This window comes from Ovis aries, chromosome 10, assembly GCF_016772045.2.
Source record: "Ovis aries strain OAR_USU_Benz2616 breed Rambouillet chromosome 10, ARS-UI_Ramb_v3.0, whole genome shotgun sequence".
In the NCBI taxonomy this organism is placed as follows: Eukaryota; Metazoa; Chordata; class Mammalia; order Artiodactyla; family Bovidae; genus Ovis; species Ovis aries.
Window position 1 is genome coordinate 25,018,598 of NC_056063.1, and position 15,654 is coordinate 25,034,251.

The following is a 15,654-nucleotide window of genomic DNA, read 5'->3' on the forward strand; positions in this document are numbered from 1 at the left end:
TGCAATAAAATGCCCAGGAAGTGCGATTGGTAGCAGTCCAAAGGTTTCCTGGACTTTCACACCCAGAGCAATCTCAAACTTAACACCTAGCCTGGAGCACAGGTGTATAAAGATGATTCAAGTGTTAACACAAATGCTGTTTTACACAGGGTCGTTGCTCAGTGGACAACAGTGTGATAATGCAAGCATGGCATCTGCCACAGGAAGAAAGGGCAGTGCTCTGAGGACAAGAAAAGGCAGTTCAATCCACGGCCTTGTGCTTCACAGGTTACCAGGACCTTCTGGAGGACTGATTTTCCTACATACAGGAGCAAACTGAATGCTGTCCCTTGTGGCTTTATTCTCTTTTCTTTTCTAGTATTCTTTCATCCCTGCAGTAAATGCCTTTTCTATGAAGAACCGCTGGCTGATGGGGGTCAAAGGCCATCAGTAAGCTGGTGGCATTTCTTACACATGTTCTGAGCGGGTTCGAGGGGCCCAGAGCGACCTCCAAAGACAGGCTATCCAGGGGGGATAGCCGGGCCGTGAGCAAGGAAGGTTGTCCATTAACCCATTAACGTTGCTCAGTGCCCAAAGGTTGTACCTTTATTAGATTAGATAACAGTATATATTATAGGCTAGGCTGTTAAGCAAATAAATACGGGTAAGGAAACGACAACCCACAAAATTACATGCCTAGTTTTAACCACCACTCACCACTCTTGAGTGAGTCGATTTTCATCCGCTTATGCAGGGGCAAACCAGTTACTCTGGCGCTGTCGGTTGGGGGTAATGACCCCCTTTACTCTTGCAAAGCAAGTAAGAGACAAACAGCAAGGAACAGCCACCCTCGGGACTCAGAAACACGTCGGGAAGAGCCACTTGTTGGGGGTGGCGGTTTCCAAACCGATTTGTCGGTTCCACACCTCGAGTTCTGGAAACGGTCCTCCGGCCTCGGGCTCTAGGTGGAGAGGCAGGACGTTCGGGGAGAGAGACGCGAGGTGCCCCCGCCGCCCAGCCGAGGGGGCCGAGCCGCGGACGAGGGGAGTCGGGTCTCACGGGAGGACCCGGACGCCGCCCGGGGGCCCGGGAGACCCCGCGCCCGGGCGTCCCCGAGGCGCCCCCGCCGCGGGCTTCCGCGCACGTGGCCGCGGGGCGGGCCGCGCTCCCCCCTCCTGGCGGGCTCCCCGAGCGGCTCCGGGCGCGCGGCGGCGGCGGGCGGGGGCGGACCCGCGAGCAGGACTCCTGGCGGCTTTCCAGGTCGGCGCACTAATACGGGCGATGAGGCTTCGCGGCTCCAGTCTGACTGACGCCGGCTGGGGCCGCCGCCGCCGCCGCCGCTGCAGCCGCTGTCTCGGTCCCCGCCGCCGCCGCCGCCGGGCCCTGCAGGCGCTGGGCGCGCGCAGTCAGGCAGTGAGTGCAGCCGCTCCGAGCGGGCGGCCGGGGGACCCACCTCGGGGCGGGGGGCGGCCAGACCTCCATGGGTGGGTGGATTGGGGGGGGGGGGCGATGAGTAGCAGCGCGGGGACAGGTAAGAGATGCCCTCCCCGGCGCGCGCCGGGCGTGTGCGTGTCTGGACGCGTGTGCAGCGAAGTTTTTCTTCCACAGGGAAGGGTCTGGCGTGTGGCCGGGGCTCTTTGTGCTCCCCGTCCCTGTACCTCCTTGGTGGGGCCTGTCTGAGGTGGAGCGGGAGGGGACGGCTCCGGGGAGACGGCCGCGCGGGCAGCCGGCACCTGGGACCTGTCAGCGAAGGCTCGGCCCGCCGGCGTGCGGGGCTGTGGCCCGGCGAGGGGGCAGGGGTGCGCGCTAGCCGTCCGTCCCCGACACCCCTTCCCGCCCCCGGCCCGGGGCTGGGTCCGCACCGAGGACAGGCTCGGTGGAGACCCAGACTCGCAGCTGAGTAACCGTTTGCTGTGGCCGGAGGGCTTGGGGAGGACACTGGAGAAATCGGGGTGCATGCAGGGCAGCGAATGTGACTCAGCTGGCCTTCCCTGGCCCCCTGCCTCATACCGTTTTTACTCTGCTTACCTTTGAGGCAGGCGAAATGAGCAGGAAAAAAAAAGTTAGGAATGTTGTTCAAGTGTCTCTAGGCTAACGCTTGGATTGTGTTGGGAGCCGGGGTGTTTGTCTTTTTCCTTCGCCTGCCATTCGGTGCCAAGTCTCCGCAGAGGGGAGGGGGGCGAGATGGGGAACAGATACAGGAGACGAAGTGACGCCAGCATTGTGCTGGGAAAGAGGGGGGTGCGTTTTTATGGATGGCTAATCGCTGACAAGTCTTCCCGTTACTATTCCTTCCTCCTCCCACCCTTGACACTGGAAATTTGAAATGATGGTTTAGAAATACTCTGTTGACTTGTTTCTGGGCGGGAACTGGGTACTCGTGAGAAATAACCTACAAATGAGGTAAAATCGAGTTTGGGAATGAAATTGCACGTAAATTCTTTACCCAGTCACAGTCGGATACACACCCACAGGTCACTGTGGATGGCTTTGAACGGATCCAGTTTACAAGTACCATTTTCAGTGGCTTGCCAGATTTCTCTGATGATCTTTTGGAAGCGTTGCTGAACAGGAATGATAGAGGATAGCTGTAAAGTCATAAGGCACTTAATAATGCTAGCTCCTTGGCCATAACTGACCCAGGCATTTGAGGCACCCTTCTGGGTGAGTGATAAATTAATCCTACAGCGTATCTTCTGCCTTGGGATTCCTGTCGCTGTGAGGGAATGCCATTGGATGTTTACATTGTAGAAATAGTGATCTATATTTAAAAAGGAAGTAAAAGTAAAACCCAAACACATTCCCCTAACTCCAGATAGACAGTTCAATTTAGTAAGTGCTCGTATGTTTGTAGGAAACCATGAGCAAGATTTTGGACCGCTTTCAAGTTGTGGTTATCCAAGAAGGACGCTGCAGATAAGAAAATGATGTAATCATTTATAAATAAGGAGCGTTTAAAATATATTATGATAGAAGTTGCAAATAACATATCAGAAAAGTAACTTTTAGTGGTAATGATTGCCTTCATTGATGGCAAGACAACTGTCTTTAGCGGACAGCCTTCAGCCTGTTAATCTATTCTGACACAACCAACTCCCATTTTTATGCTTGACTGGCCGTCTTTGTCAGAGCTGTTTTTTTGCTTGGGCTCTGTGGTTTCAAGCTATGTTTTAAGAGAATGCCAACATACCCTTGATCTGAGCAAACTCATTTTTATCAGTACAGTGTTTGCTAAAAATCAAAGATACAAACAAATTTTAGGCTAAACTTCTAAACATTTTGCAATTCTCACATCTTTGTTAGTTATTAAAGTCAGCATGAGCTATTTGACTTTGCTTCTTTTAAAATTTTCTTCTTTTTTAATATATTTCCACTTAATGAGTAATCAGAAAATATTCATAAATGCCAACTACTACTCTCTGATTGCCCAAGACCATGGGATGAGACAGAAAGGTTTTTGTTGTTAATGAAACATTGCTAAGGATTCTAGAAGTAATAAACAACTGGTAAATCTGTTTATCCTTTCTAATCATGTGGTCAGTTGGAGGGAAAAAATCTGTCCAGAAACTATTTCATAAAGATTAAAATAGTCAATTTCAGTTTTACAAACAGTTTCATTCTTTTCAATGAGAGCACAATATCCTTTGCCGTACTTGAAGAGTTGGTATTTAATAAGTGATCACCATGGTACTTAGGCAACTAACTAGTTTATATCTGACATCCCCTCTGCAATAAATAAAACAGCAATTTCATCATGTTTGGCTTAAGTATGTTGGAAATAATATTTATACACAAAATGTACTCCGATACAAGGAAAGCTAAAAGTTAACGAAAATGAAGAAGTGGTTTTTCTTAAATTTGGAAAACATACTACCTTGAATTTTAAAGCTCTGACGAGGCATAGTGCAGATTTTCTGCCCATCACGTCTAACATTTAGTGAGAAATTCAGAAGCGGGGAATAGTCTGGAATGAAACTATAAATGTTTAACAGTACATTGAAAGCATGAGTCTCTTCAAATAGTTGTAATTCTAAGCTGTTGGATTTATATTTCCTTGGTTACTGTTGCCAGTGAGTTGAAAAGTTATTCTAAAAGGGGGAAAAAGGCAAACTAAATTTGTGAGTGAATTTAATAGTATGAGCACGTTAGAACATTGACCTGGTGAACTGTTCATGACAAGAGTAGGGGCATAACAACAAGGAAAAAATAAATATCTTTTGGATATAAACTAACCTTTAAAAATAAATATTCCTATAAAATTATGTCTCTCAAGAAACATGGGCTAACTAGAGTTAAGATTTCAAGATGTTTGTTAGCATTAGAAACCATCAGACCCATAGAAGCTGAGTGTTCTTGCCAATGGCCCACAGCCTGACACTTGCCACCCCAAACCATCTGAACAGCACCCACTACTCCCTCTGTTGGCCTTGAGCTGACCCCAGACAAATTTCCAGGCTTATCTTCTCACTCCTTCCATATTTTATGCTGCAGTTAAACTAAAGAATTGTGATTTCCCCTGCTCATTGCCCTGGCTTTTCTCTCCTCTGCATGTGTCCTCACGCCAAGGCCTAGAACGCCCCTGCCTCCCCACCTCTCACCAGAGCCACAGACCTGCCAGCACCTTCCTCATCTTTTACAGTCCTGTCCAGGTGTGTCCTCCTTTGACACCGAATGGCCCTTGGCATTTTGCATCCTTGTATCTTGCCTCTTGATGAATTCCTCATTTGCTAATTTCCTTCTTCTCTTCAGTCCTGTCAAAACTCTATGAAGGAAGAGACCTTGTTTTATCTATCTTTTCCATTTGTTTCATGCCAACTACAGTGCCCTGTCTAGTGCTTTGTCAGTAAATGTTAATTCAATGGCACGTCTTTCACTGAATTCATGGTCTGAAATAAAATCTGTAAAGGAGTTTCCCCTAAATGATAGGTGTTAATGGTCCATCTTTCACAAAGCCAGTGTTGAACTGGAGCTGAGGACTGAGGACCCGTGGAGAGGCTGTGGAAAGTGACCCCACCCCCCACCCCTGCCCAGTGGAGCCTCTTTCTCCTGAATATTGTGGTTGAGCGTTAGAGTCAGGAAAGCTTCTATGATACTCTTATTGCATTAGCAATTTTCCATATCAGATTCACTACATACACAGTGGAAACCATTTAGCAAAGAAAAACCCAGATTTTTAATGTGATACGGCTACCACAATGAAACCCTAATTCGATTCCATAGAAAATTGCTAACACAATATGTCGACCCCCTTCCCCCGCCAGCAGTAGCCACAGAAAAACTGTTTTTAGTGTATGTGTTTCAAACTCTGCTCACAAAAGGAGCTGACTGCTGCTGAGATGAGCTTCTGTTTTGGTCAGGTTGGATGTAGAAGTGGTCTCGTCTGTCTTGTCAGAAGACCTTAGTCCCCCTTCTGTGTATTACTTATTACGTTACCAAAAGATAGTGTACCCTGTCTTAGCATGCATCATGTTCTGTTTAGTGGTTCAGAATTAATAGAGTTAACATAATGTAAAAAATATAATTTGTATATAAATATCATGTCTATATAATATAGTTGATTATACACTTTTAATTGGGAAGTCTAATGAACTCAAAACCAGTTTTCTAAACTCAAGAGACTCTGAAATAAAGTTTAAATGCAAAATTTAAAGTGAAAATGCATGAATATTAAGATACAGATGATAAATGTATATGTGCAGAGCTGTATCATGTCAGAAGGCCTGACCACTGAAGAGCTGTTGGTTCTCACGCTTCATTCCCTAAACCATTTTTAATTCAAAGACAAAACTTTAATCTGTGAAATCAGTGTAAAGGAGTTCTCCAAAGTCCTGAGTTTTCCAAAAATACAGCTTTTATTTTCTTTTTTTGGTGGGGGCTAAATACTAGCTATTAAAATCATTCTCTCTCTCCCTTCTGATTATCTGATAACACTGGTGGGGATTATTTCTCTATATGAAATTTCTCTTAGGGAAATTTAATATTTCATATCCGATGACTTCCTTTGTCCCCCTTTGTCACATTTACCTTTGAGGAACTGTACATAGGAAATGTGTTCCTCAATCACGCAGTGGGTTTAGGGCTGCAGTTATGCAAAGCTGTCTCTGTTTACAAACACTGGGGTTATCCGGGATGGCCATCTAGTTTCCTTCGCACTAGACACATAAGAGTTCACATGTGCTCTAGGGGCCACCCAGATGTGTTGATGGCCTTGGGGATTCGTCCTGAAGCAAATGAGAGGGTTTGGAAGTGGTGGAGGTGTCGACACTCTGAAGGAACAACGGCTTCACCTGATCGATTCTGAGAGCACCTCCCCAGCCGGGTGGGCAGTGCGGGGCTCCTACAAACCCTTCTTAATCCATGAGACATCTTCTTCCGTGTAGCCGAATATTTTTCATTTTTTAATCTGTTAAACTGCTTGGAAGCTGATCGATTGTAGATTTGCTCTAGTTAATGTGTGTGTGTGTGAGTTTGTTTTTAGAAACTGCAGTCCATTGTGAAATAGGTATTTGAAGCAGTTTATCAAAAGCCTGGAAGGATTTTGTCCCAAGCACTTACGGGCTTTGGAAGGTTTAGAGCAGATTTGCAGATTTTTTTTTCTTAAGGAGAAGGTGATGGATAGCAGAGTTCATCTAAAGTGGTACCGGTTGCTTTCTGAGTTGTTTAGTTGCTAAGTCATGTCCCACTCTTTGTGACCCCATGGACTATAGCCTGCCAGACTCCTCTGTCCATAGGTTTTCCCAGGCAAGAATACTGGAGTGGGTTGCCATTTCCTTCTTCAGGGGATCTTCCTGACCCAGGGATCCAACCCGTGTCTCCTGTATTGGCTGGCTGGCTGGCAGATTCTTCACTGCTGAGCCACCAGGGAAGCCCTGCTTTCTGAGTACTTGTATCTAATTTAATTGACTTGGTAGTACCACATTTCAGAAAACAACTCGGAAAAAGGTGACAAATTCCATCAGAATTCTCCATCTCTTGGTAGAATATTTAATATCTCCTATTAATCACACTTCATTATAAATCCATTCATTCATCTTGCCTTTTTATTTACTAAGACTCACACTTGAAAGAATTGGAGTTCTGTAGGAAGAGGAAGGAGAAAGAATAGGTCATTTAAAAGTTGGTGCATTAGGACAGTTGCAAGGGTTGGAGGCACCTGAGCTTGAAAGGGTGTGGCAGAAAGCAGGTCAGCAGATGCCAAAGGTGGGCATCACCTATTTGGGTTAGTTTTAGCAATATTAGAGGCCACCTGTACCAGGAGTACAGGTGAATATTCATTGGAAGGACTGATGCTGAAGCTGAAACTCCAATACTTTGGCCACCTGATGCAAAGAACTGACTCATTGGAAAAGACCCTGATGCTGGGCAAGATTGAAGACAGGAGGAGAAGAGGACAACAGAGATGAGATAGTTGGATGGCATCACCGACTTGATGGACATGAGTTTGAGCAAGCTGTGGAATTGGGTGATGGACAGGGAAGCCTGGTGTGCTGCAGTCCCTGGGGTCGCAAAGAGTCAGACACAACTGAGCGACTGAACTGAATTGTACCAGGAGTGGAGAGCCTCTTGGTGGGCCGGCCAGTGAATTTATCATCTCTCAGGACATCGTTTCTCTGGGAAAAGGAATTCTAGTTTTCCGATGACCACACAGAAATGAATATGACTTGTTTGTAAAGTGGGACCGCCAGGGGTTAAAGATGTGAGTGATTATTATTAATGATATGAGTGATTATTAGAAGCCAGTGATTGTGAAAAATGAGAAAATGTGTTAAGTTAAAAAGATATGCGGCCCCAAGTGCTTTTCTTTCCCTTGTTGATACCTTTATATCATTCTTGCCCTATCTCCTAGTGAAGTGAAGTGAAAGTCGTTTAGTTGTGTCCAACTCTTTGTGACCCCCATGGACCACACAGTCCATGGAATTCTCCAGGCCAGAATACTGGAATGGATACCTTTTCCCTTCTCCAGGGGATCTTCCCCACCCAGGATTCAAACTGGGGTCTTCTGCATTGCAAGCGGATTCTTTACCAGCTAAGCTACCAGGGAAGAATCCATTTCTATTTCCTAGGGGTAGTTGGATTTCATTTTTAGGAGCAAAAGTTGGATGTGATGTTTGTCAAAGACAAACCCTTGTGTACATATATGCTTTCCTTAGGATTTATTATTTATTATGTGTTTCCCAAGGCAGTTGTTAGGTGTTGGATGCTTGCAAACAGTGACAGATTGGTGCCTGGGTGTTATTTCAAAGGAGTGTTACCTTCTTTGTGTGATAATTGAACTAAATTGACTGCAAACAGTCATTTAAAAAAATTTTTTTAATACTGTGTTGATTATGTTTCGGGGTCTTCTTAAAATGTGATTTTGTGGCTGTAAAAGTTGCTCTGGAAAGGGGGGCTGACACATTTGGTCATTTGTTCAATGTTATTTACTCGATGCCTGTTGTACCTATGCTGCCTGTGAGGCCCCGAACCATGCCCTCGGGACCATATAAAAAGGTAACCACATAAAGTAGCATAATAAAGTAAAACTCTGGTCTCCAGGATTTCTTAGCCTAATTAAGACAGAGAGAGGTCAGGAAAGCAAATATCAAAATGTTTACCTAAGATTTTTTATACCAAAAATTGTCATCTGATTTTTGTATTCTGATTCTCTCCTTTTTTTCTGGCTAAAATTCCATTTTAACTGTGTGTGAATTTTGAGTCATTCTTGACAAGGATAATTAGGACCATATTATGGTCCTTACAGTCCAAAGCCCCATATAAATAAAGAAGGCTGAGTGCCAAAAAATTGATGGTTTTGAACTGTGGTGTTGGAGAAGACTCTTGGGAGTCCCTTGGACTGCAAGGAGATCTAACCAATCCATCCTAAAGGAAATCTATCCTGAAGATTCATTGGAAGGACTGAGGCTGAAGCTGAAACTCCAATCGTTTGGCCACCTGATGCGATGAACTGACTTGTTGGAAAAGACCCTGATGCTGGCAAAGATTGAAGGCAGGAGGAGAAGGGGATGAAAGAGAATGAGATGGTTGGATGGCATCACCGACTCCATGGACATGAGTTTCAGCAAGCTCCGGGAGATGGTGAAGAACAGGGAAACCTGGCGTGCTGCAGTCCATGGGGTCACAAAGAGTCAGACATGACTGAGCAACTGAACAGCAACAAAGGACTGTAAGCAGAGATGAAATAGAAGGCATCATGGGGAAGTGATGCTGTCAGCAAGTCCCCTGTGAAAATCTAAGGATGCTGAGGGCATCCCTGGGCCTGGAATTTCACCCCGTGTCTTTCAGGAAAAGGACACTGTACCGCTCTGATTTCCCCCGTTATCCTCTGCTGTCTCAAGAGGGAGTTTGCATGGCCCCTTCTATAGGAAACCTTCCTCAGCCCTTTTAATAACAGTTATAAAAATGCACCTGTCACCTGTCTGATGACAGTCTGTTTAGATTTCTGTCTCTCCCTCTGAAGACTGTAATTGTAGAGGAAAGGTACCATGTTTTAATCTTGAGATACTCAGCGCCTGGCACCATGTCTGGTTCCTCATCACTATTTGATGAATTTAGTTCTTCCTTTGACGTTGTTCTTTTCTTTTCCCCTAAGATATGTCGGTGTTTTGTAGAATAAGGGAAGAAAGCATTTGGATTTTAATCTCTAGGCACAAGAAAACAATTCCATTTTAAACTTTGGTCAAAAGAGAGGTACTTAAATGTTTGAACCGGAGAATCACATACTCAAAGGGGTTTGAAGGAAGGTGAAGACCAGTTGTAGAGGCATGGTGCATGTGAATTAGTCCACATTAGGACCCGGTGAAGCTGCTGAGTTGGTTGATACACCATGAATGCCTTGGGCCATTAAAAATCTGCCTTTCCCCAAACTTCAATGCATAACACACCTCATTAGCAATTCTCCTCTATTGGTTTTTAATCTCATCTTTCAGGCAGCCTGTGGCCAGGAAACTCAACCTCCCATAATACACACACATCAATAAAACGTTTTAAATTTCCCACACATCATTATTAAAAACACTTGAAATGATCTTCACAGACACTGAACACTTTGTGAGTATTCAAGTACAGGTTGATGTTCTCTGTAATGTCACCTTAAGTAGACAGATGATTAACCCAGAACAGGAAGGAGGGAATGCATTCTATAACTCTGCCTTTTGGAAGAATTTATTGTATCACATCAACAAAGCAATAGGCATCAGGTCAGCAGTTGGAGAAGGAAATCGCAACCCACTCCAGTACTCATGCCTGGAAAATCCCATGGATGGAGGAGCCTGGTTGGCTACAGTCCATGGGGTCACAAAGAGTCAGACACTGAGCGACTTCACTTTCACTTTCAGCAGTTAGACTAATAGCATATGGCCTAATAATAAAACAGTTACTATTAATGATAAAACTGGAATTTACCTTCACTTGTGCAACATTTATTGTAGTACAGACCTGGTGTGAAGCTGTCCAGACCACAGCCTGTGCCCTTTAGAAGGAGCTTGGCATCTCTGGGGAAAACAAGTAGCAAATAAGATGTCAGGAGTGAAGGTCAGTGCCAGGTGAGGGGGAAGCCCAGGGGTGCTGTGGAGGCTGATCCATGCTAGTGCCGCGGCCTCAGAGATCGTTTCCAGGAAATCTTCCAGCTCCATCTTTAGTGAGGAGCAGAAGGTGGCTGCATACAGGCCTCCTGGGGAGAGGGGAGGGAGCCAAGGGCAAAGGGCACGAGGATTGTTGAGGCTGGAACGTAGTTGGGGAGGCCAGATTGTGACGAGCCTGATTTGAAACAGAATGCCAAAAGCATCAAATCCTACCCCACCCCACAGTAGTGTTTACTGTGTTTATTTATGTTTTTATATAAAGTAAGTAAATACATACTGAGAGGAGAAATTTGGATAAAACTCTTTTTAAGAGCCAACTCATTGAAAAGGACTCATTGAAAAGGACTGAGGCTGGGAAAGATTAAGGGCAGGAGGAGAAGAGGTCAACAGAGTATGAGATGATTGGATGGCATCACCAACTCAATGGACATGAGTTTCAGCACACTTCAGGAGGAGATAGCCTGTCCTTCAGCCATGCTGCAGTCCATGGGGTTGCAGAGTCAGGCACGACTGAGCGACTGAACAAGAAATTTTAAAGCACAAACAAAGCAGTTTTAATCCCCACTGCTGTAAACAGTTCCTGGCCTTTTGGCTGCAGACTCACAGCAGGGTGTCACTCAGGACTGGGAAGGACATCCCATGAGAGCCCCACAGGGAGGAGGCTGTCAGGGGGGTGGGTTGCTGGGGTGAAGAGGCACAGTCCATGACAGCTGCCTGGAGTGATTCGGACTCACTGAGGACGTCTAGGATGGGACATACTCAGTAAGGCGTGGCAGGGCCCAGGGCAGGATCTGGTGACCTGTGGATCCAGCAAGAGGAAGGGATAGAATTTCTGTAGGACCATTCAGGGTCAAGGGTGGCTCCTGGTTCCTAGTCTGGACTAGTGGTTACAAAGTGGTGCTCCCAGCAGGGAGAAAAACAGCGCTTTAAGAGACCTGCTGCTGCTGCTGCTAAGTCACTTCAGTCATGTCCGACTCTGTGCGACCCCATAGACGGCAGCCCACCAGGCTCCCCTGTCCCCGGGATTCTCCAGGCAAGAACACTGGAGTGGGTTGCCATTTCCTTCTCCAGTGCATCAAAGTGAAAGTGAAGTCGCTCAGTCGTGTCCGACTCCTAGCCTCCCTGCGGACTGCAGCCCACCAGGCTCCTCTGTCCATGGGATTTTTCAGACAAGAGTCCTGGAGTGGACTGCCATTGCCTTCTCCGTTAAGTGACCTAAGAGGGTCTAATTCTCTCTCTCTCTCTTTTTTTTTAACATTATATTTAGAGCAGTTTTATATTTAGTCGCTAACTCGTGTTTGATTCTTGCGATGCCATGGACTGTAGCCCACCAAGCTCCTCTATCCATAGGATTTCCCAGGCAAGAATACTGGAGTGAGTTGCCATTTCCTTCTCCAGGGGATCTTCCCAACCCAGGAATTGAACCAGGGTCACCTGCATTGCAGGTGGATTCTTTACTAACTGAGCTATCAAGGTAGCCCAGGAGCAGTTTTAGGTTCACAGCAAAACTGAGTGAAAATTGCAGAGATTTACCATGTATATCTGCTTGCACAGCCTCCACGCTGCTGATATCCTGCACTGGAGCGGGTACATTATCACACCAAGACCATAGTTTACATCCGGCTGCACGCTTAGTGTTGTGTATTCTGTGTGTTTAGACAAAAGTGTAATGACCTGCCTCCACCACTGTCCTACCCTACTGAACAGTCTCACTGCCCTAAAATTCCTCTGTGTTCTGCTTGTCATTTCCTCTCTCCAGCACCGGGAATAGGTCCCATTTCTGCATTCGGATATACTGCTCAGGGGATTCTGGAATTAGCGGTGTGTGTGTGTGAAAGCGGTTCAGTCGTGTCCGACTCTTTGCGCCCCTGCAGACTGTACCTGCCAGGCTCCTCTGTCCGTGGGATTCTCCAGGCAAGAATACCGAATACTGGAGCCGGTTGCCATTCCCTTCTCCAGGGGATCTTCCCAACCCAGAGATCAAACCTAGGTCTCTTGCATTGCAGGCAGATTCTTTACCTTCTGAGCCACCAGAGAGTTAGTGGTAGTCATGTATTAATTTTTTTAAACTCGTTTTTGAGTCAGCAGGCCCTTTCATCATGGAAGCCTCAGGAAGTAAAGGCGAGTGAAGCAGCCCTGCTCTGGTGGAAGGTGGCATCCACTGGGGGAGGGGAGCTGGGGGGACAGAGAATCCTGCATGCCTCCCTCCTCCCCCCGGTGTCCAGCTCCTTCCACTCCCCCTACCCCCTTGTTGCTGTGCCTGAGGCTCCTTCCAGTCTCCAGAATCCTGAGGAACCCCTCTTGGAAACTGCACATAAGCAGCTCTGCAGCTCACAGGAGGGGCTGGTCATTCCCAGATGCACTGACCCCAAACTCTTGGGCTTTTAGGGATCTGGTGTCTGTTTCTTGATAGATTTTTTTGCTTTGTTTTTTGTTTAGTTTCCAATTGTTTGCTTTGGTCCCTTTCCTCGGGGTCACACTGCCAGCTTTGATGTCACTTTGCTGTCCTCCCTGCTGGTGTCGCCTCCTCTTGTCCATTTGCAGTTCTGATTCACTGTAAGCTTGCGAGTCCTAGAAACATGCTCGTTTTAACCGGGTCGAGAATAGTGTCGAATAGATCCTGCATGATCTTTTTTTGTGCAGGCTTGATGACACATTTGTTTTGGCAGGCAGGCCTCTTTTTTGCTTGTTGCTGCTTCTCAGTTATGTTTTGTACAAAAGCAATTACTGGATAGTCAGATTTTGTGCAGATTTCACTGTCTTTGTAAGGGTTCGTCTGTCTTCTCGCCTTCCCCCTCCATCTGATGCTGGAATTATATAAAAAGTATATATTATGGGCTCAAGAATTTCTAGACACCAACTTTGCTGGGTGAATAGTAGCAGTTGAAGCTGTTTAGGAAGGAAATGATGTCATAATTTTTTGGGTGGGGGCTGTGTTGGGTCTTAGTCACTGCATGTGGGATCTTTAGTTGCAGCATGTAGGATCTAGTTCCCTGATCAGGGGATCAAACCTGGGCCCTCTTCATTGGGAGCACGAAGTCTTAACCACTGGATTACCAAAGAAGTCCAGATGCCGTAAATTTAATTCGTTATGAAATCCTGATATGAGATAGTAGAGATGGTATTTTTTTATGTGAACATTTATCTTCCTTTTGACTTTTTTCCATTTCTTTGTCTCAGATCCATCTTTTAGATTGTCTTTCTTTCCTTTCCCCCCATCTTTTGGACACCTTTTATTTATACAATGAGGTATGCAGAAAAAATGAGCAGAGGTATAACTGGTAATATAATAATAAAAAGAGTGTCCTTATATAGTTTGCAGTTTTCAAATTGCTTTTGTTCACACATCCTCTTGGTATGAAAGGTAAGTCTTATTTCAGTTTTACAGAGGAGAAAATGAGATCAAAGTGGTTAATTATTTAAAGGCCTCAGTTAGGCTAGCGGTGGAGCTAGCATTCAGATTCAAGGGTTCTCCCACTAATTCCTGTGTTTTCAGTTGCTTACATCATGTAGCCTCTTGTTCGTGGAACCACTGGTTAAATTGTGGGCCCTTTCAAACTTGAATAATAAGGTATCACACTTGTGGGATGGTGTACTTTATTTCCAACCATATGTGGACAGTGTAAAGGATATAGGTTGGAATGCTAGAAACTTATGCCATCATCTTTCCAAAGTAGTGCTGACATTCTCTTATAAATGTTGAGAATTGCTTGCTCTTAAAAGTGTTTGATCTTGCTCTTAATGTTCAGAATACTACCTAGAAAAACAGATAGCATTCTAACTCTACCTTAAAAGTGACCTAGCCTTTAGGTATGTTCTTTAGATTCCTTCTGTTAACCTTTAAAACAAAAAGGTAGTAAGTAACTTAGCCAGAAAAATCAAGTTTGTTCAGGAATAGCAGAAGAATTGCAATTAAGGACAAACTAACTATAGAAAACTGTAGGCAAGTCTGGAGACCTAAAGAGAGGGGGCATTCTTTTATAGAAGAAATGAGGAAGTTGGGAGGGGCTGTTTTGAATGAAACAGCCCATTGGAGGAGAGCAAGAGTTTGGGGTTGTGGCAACTTCTCATTGGCTGAGTTACAGCAGTTTCTCATTGGTTTGTTGCTGGGCAAAGAGAAAATCTTCTTTCTTCCTGCTGGCATTTATAAACTAAGCTTCTTGCTAATATGTATAAAGTAAGCTGCTCAGACTTCCTGACTGCATTGTGAATGAGGTTTTCTTTTACTCATTTTCATGCCTCTTTGATGCTCTAATGCCTATTCCACTTCCCTTTTATTTTATTTGGCATCAATAAAATACCAAATAGGTCATGGAATAATAATTACATCTCCAAAGGAAAGGACAATGAGCATCAATAAAAATGTATCTTGTCCCTTTAAAAAATATATAATTTTAAATCTCCAACAATTCTAATTCCAAAATAATTCTGAGTCTGAAATTTAGGAAATGATGTCTAACCAACATTGACATTCTAGCTGAAAAATCAGACTTTGAATACCAAGAAAGCTGTGTCTCAGGGATTTAAGTGAACATAGATCAAGACTTCTCAAAGGCTTATTAAGCTTAGATTCAAATGACATCAGCTTACCTTAGTACTTCATATCATGACTGCAAGGCTGCCTGGTAGGTATAACCACATCTTGGTTTAAGCGAGATATATCACTTTTTGTTAGGACCTTTGTTTTGTGTGAAGTTCAGTATTAATATCAAAAGAAACCAAGCTGCTGTTGGAGTTCTATTTTAAAGTGAGATTGTATGTATGCTTTATGCATTATGAGGTTTCGATGTATTTGTGGGCTTTTATCAGATGACACTCAAGCAATCATTATATCACTTCCTCTGAGCCACACTATACCTGGTAATGATTAAAAATACATATATTTAAGAAAACTTCAAATATTCTTGTTCTTAGGTGTGTTGTTTGTTGTGGTTTAGTCACCAAGTCACGTCAGGCTCTTTTGCGACCCCAAGGACTGTAGTCCACCAGGGTCCTCTGTCCACGGTATTCTCCAGGCAAGAATGCTGGAATGGGTAGCCATTTCCTTTTCCAGGGGACCTTCCCAACCCAGGGATCAAACCCACGTGACAGGTAG

At 44.9% G+C, this 15,654-nt stretch overlaps 1 protein-coding gene across 1 annotated transcript in view; it reads left to right on the plus strand.

Moving 5' to 3' along the window:
* Positions 1 to 1,278: 1,278 nt before the first annotated feature.
* SMAD9 (SMAD family member 9) overlaps positions 1,279 to 15,654 on the plus strand; it is a 62,881-nt gene continuing 48,505 nt past the window's right edge. The window contains exon 1 of the mRNA XM_027973606.2: positions 1,279 to 1,392. The gene's annotated coding sequence lies outside the window, so the exon portion shown is untranslated. The remainder of the gene's footprint in view (positions 1,393 to 15,654) is intronic.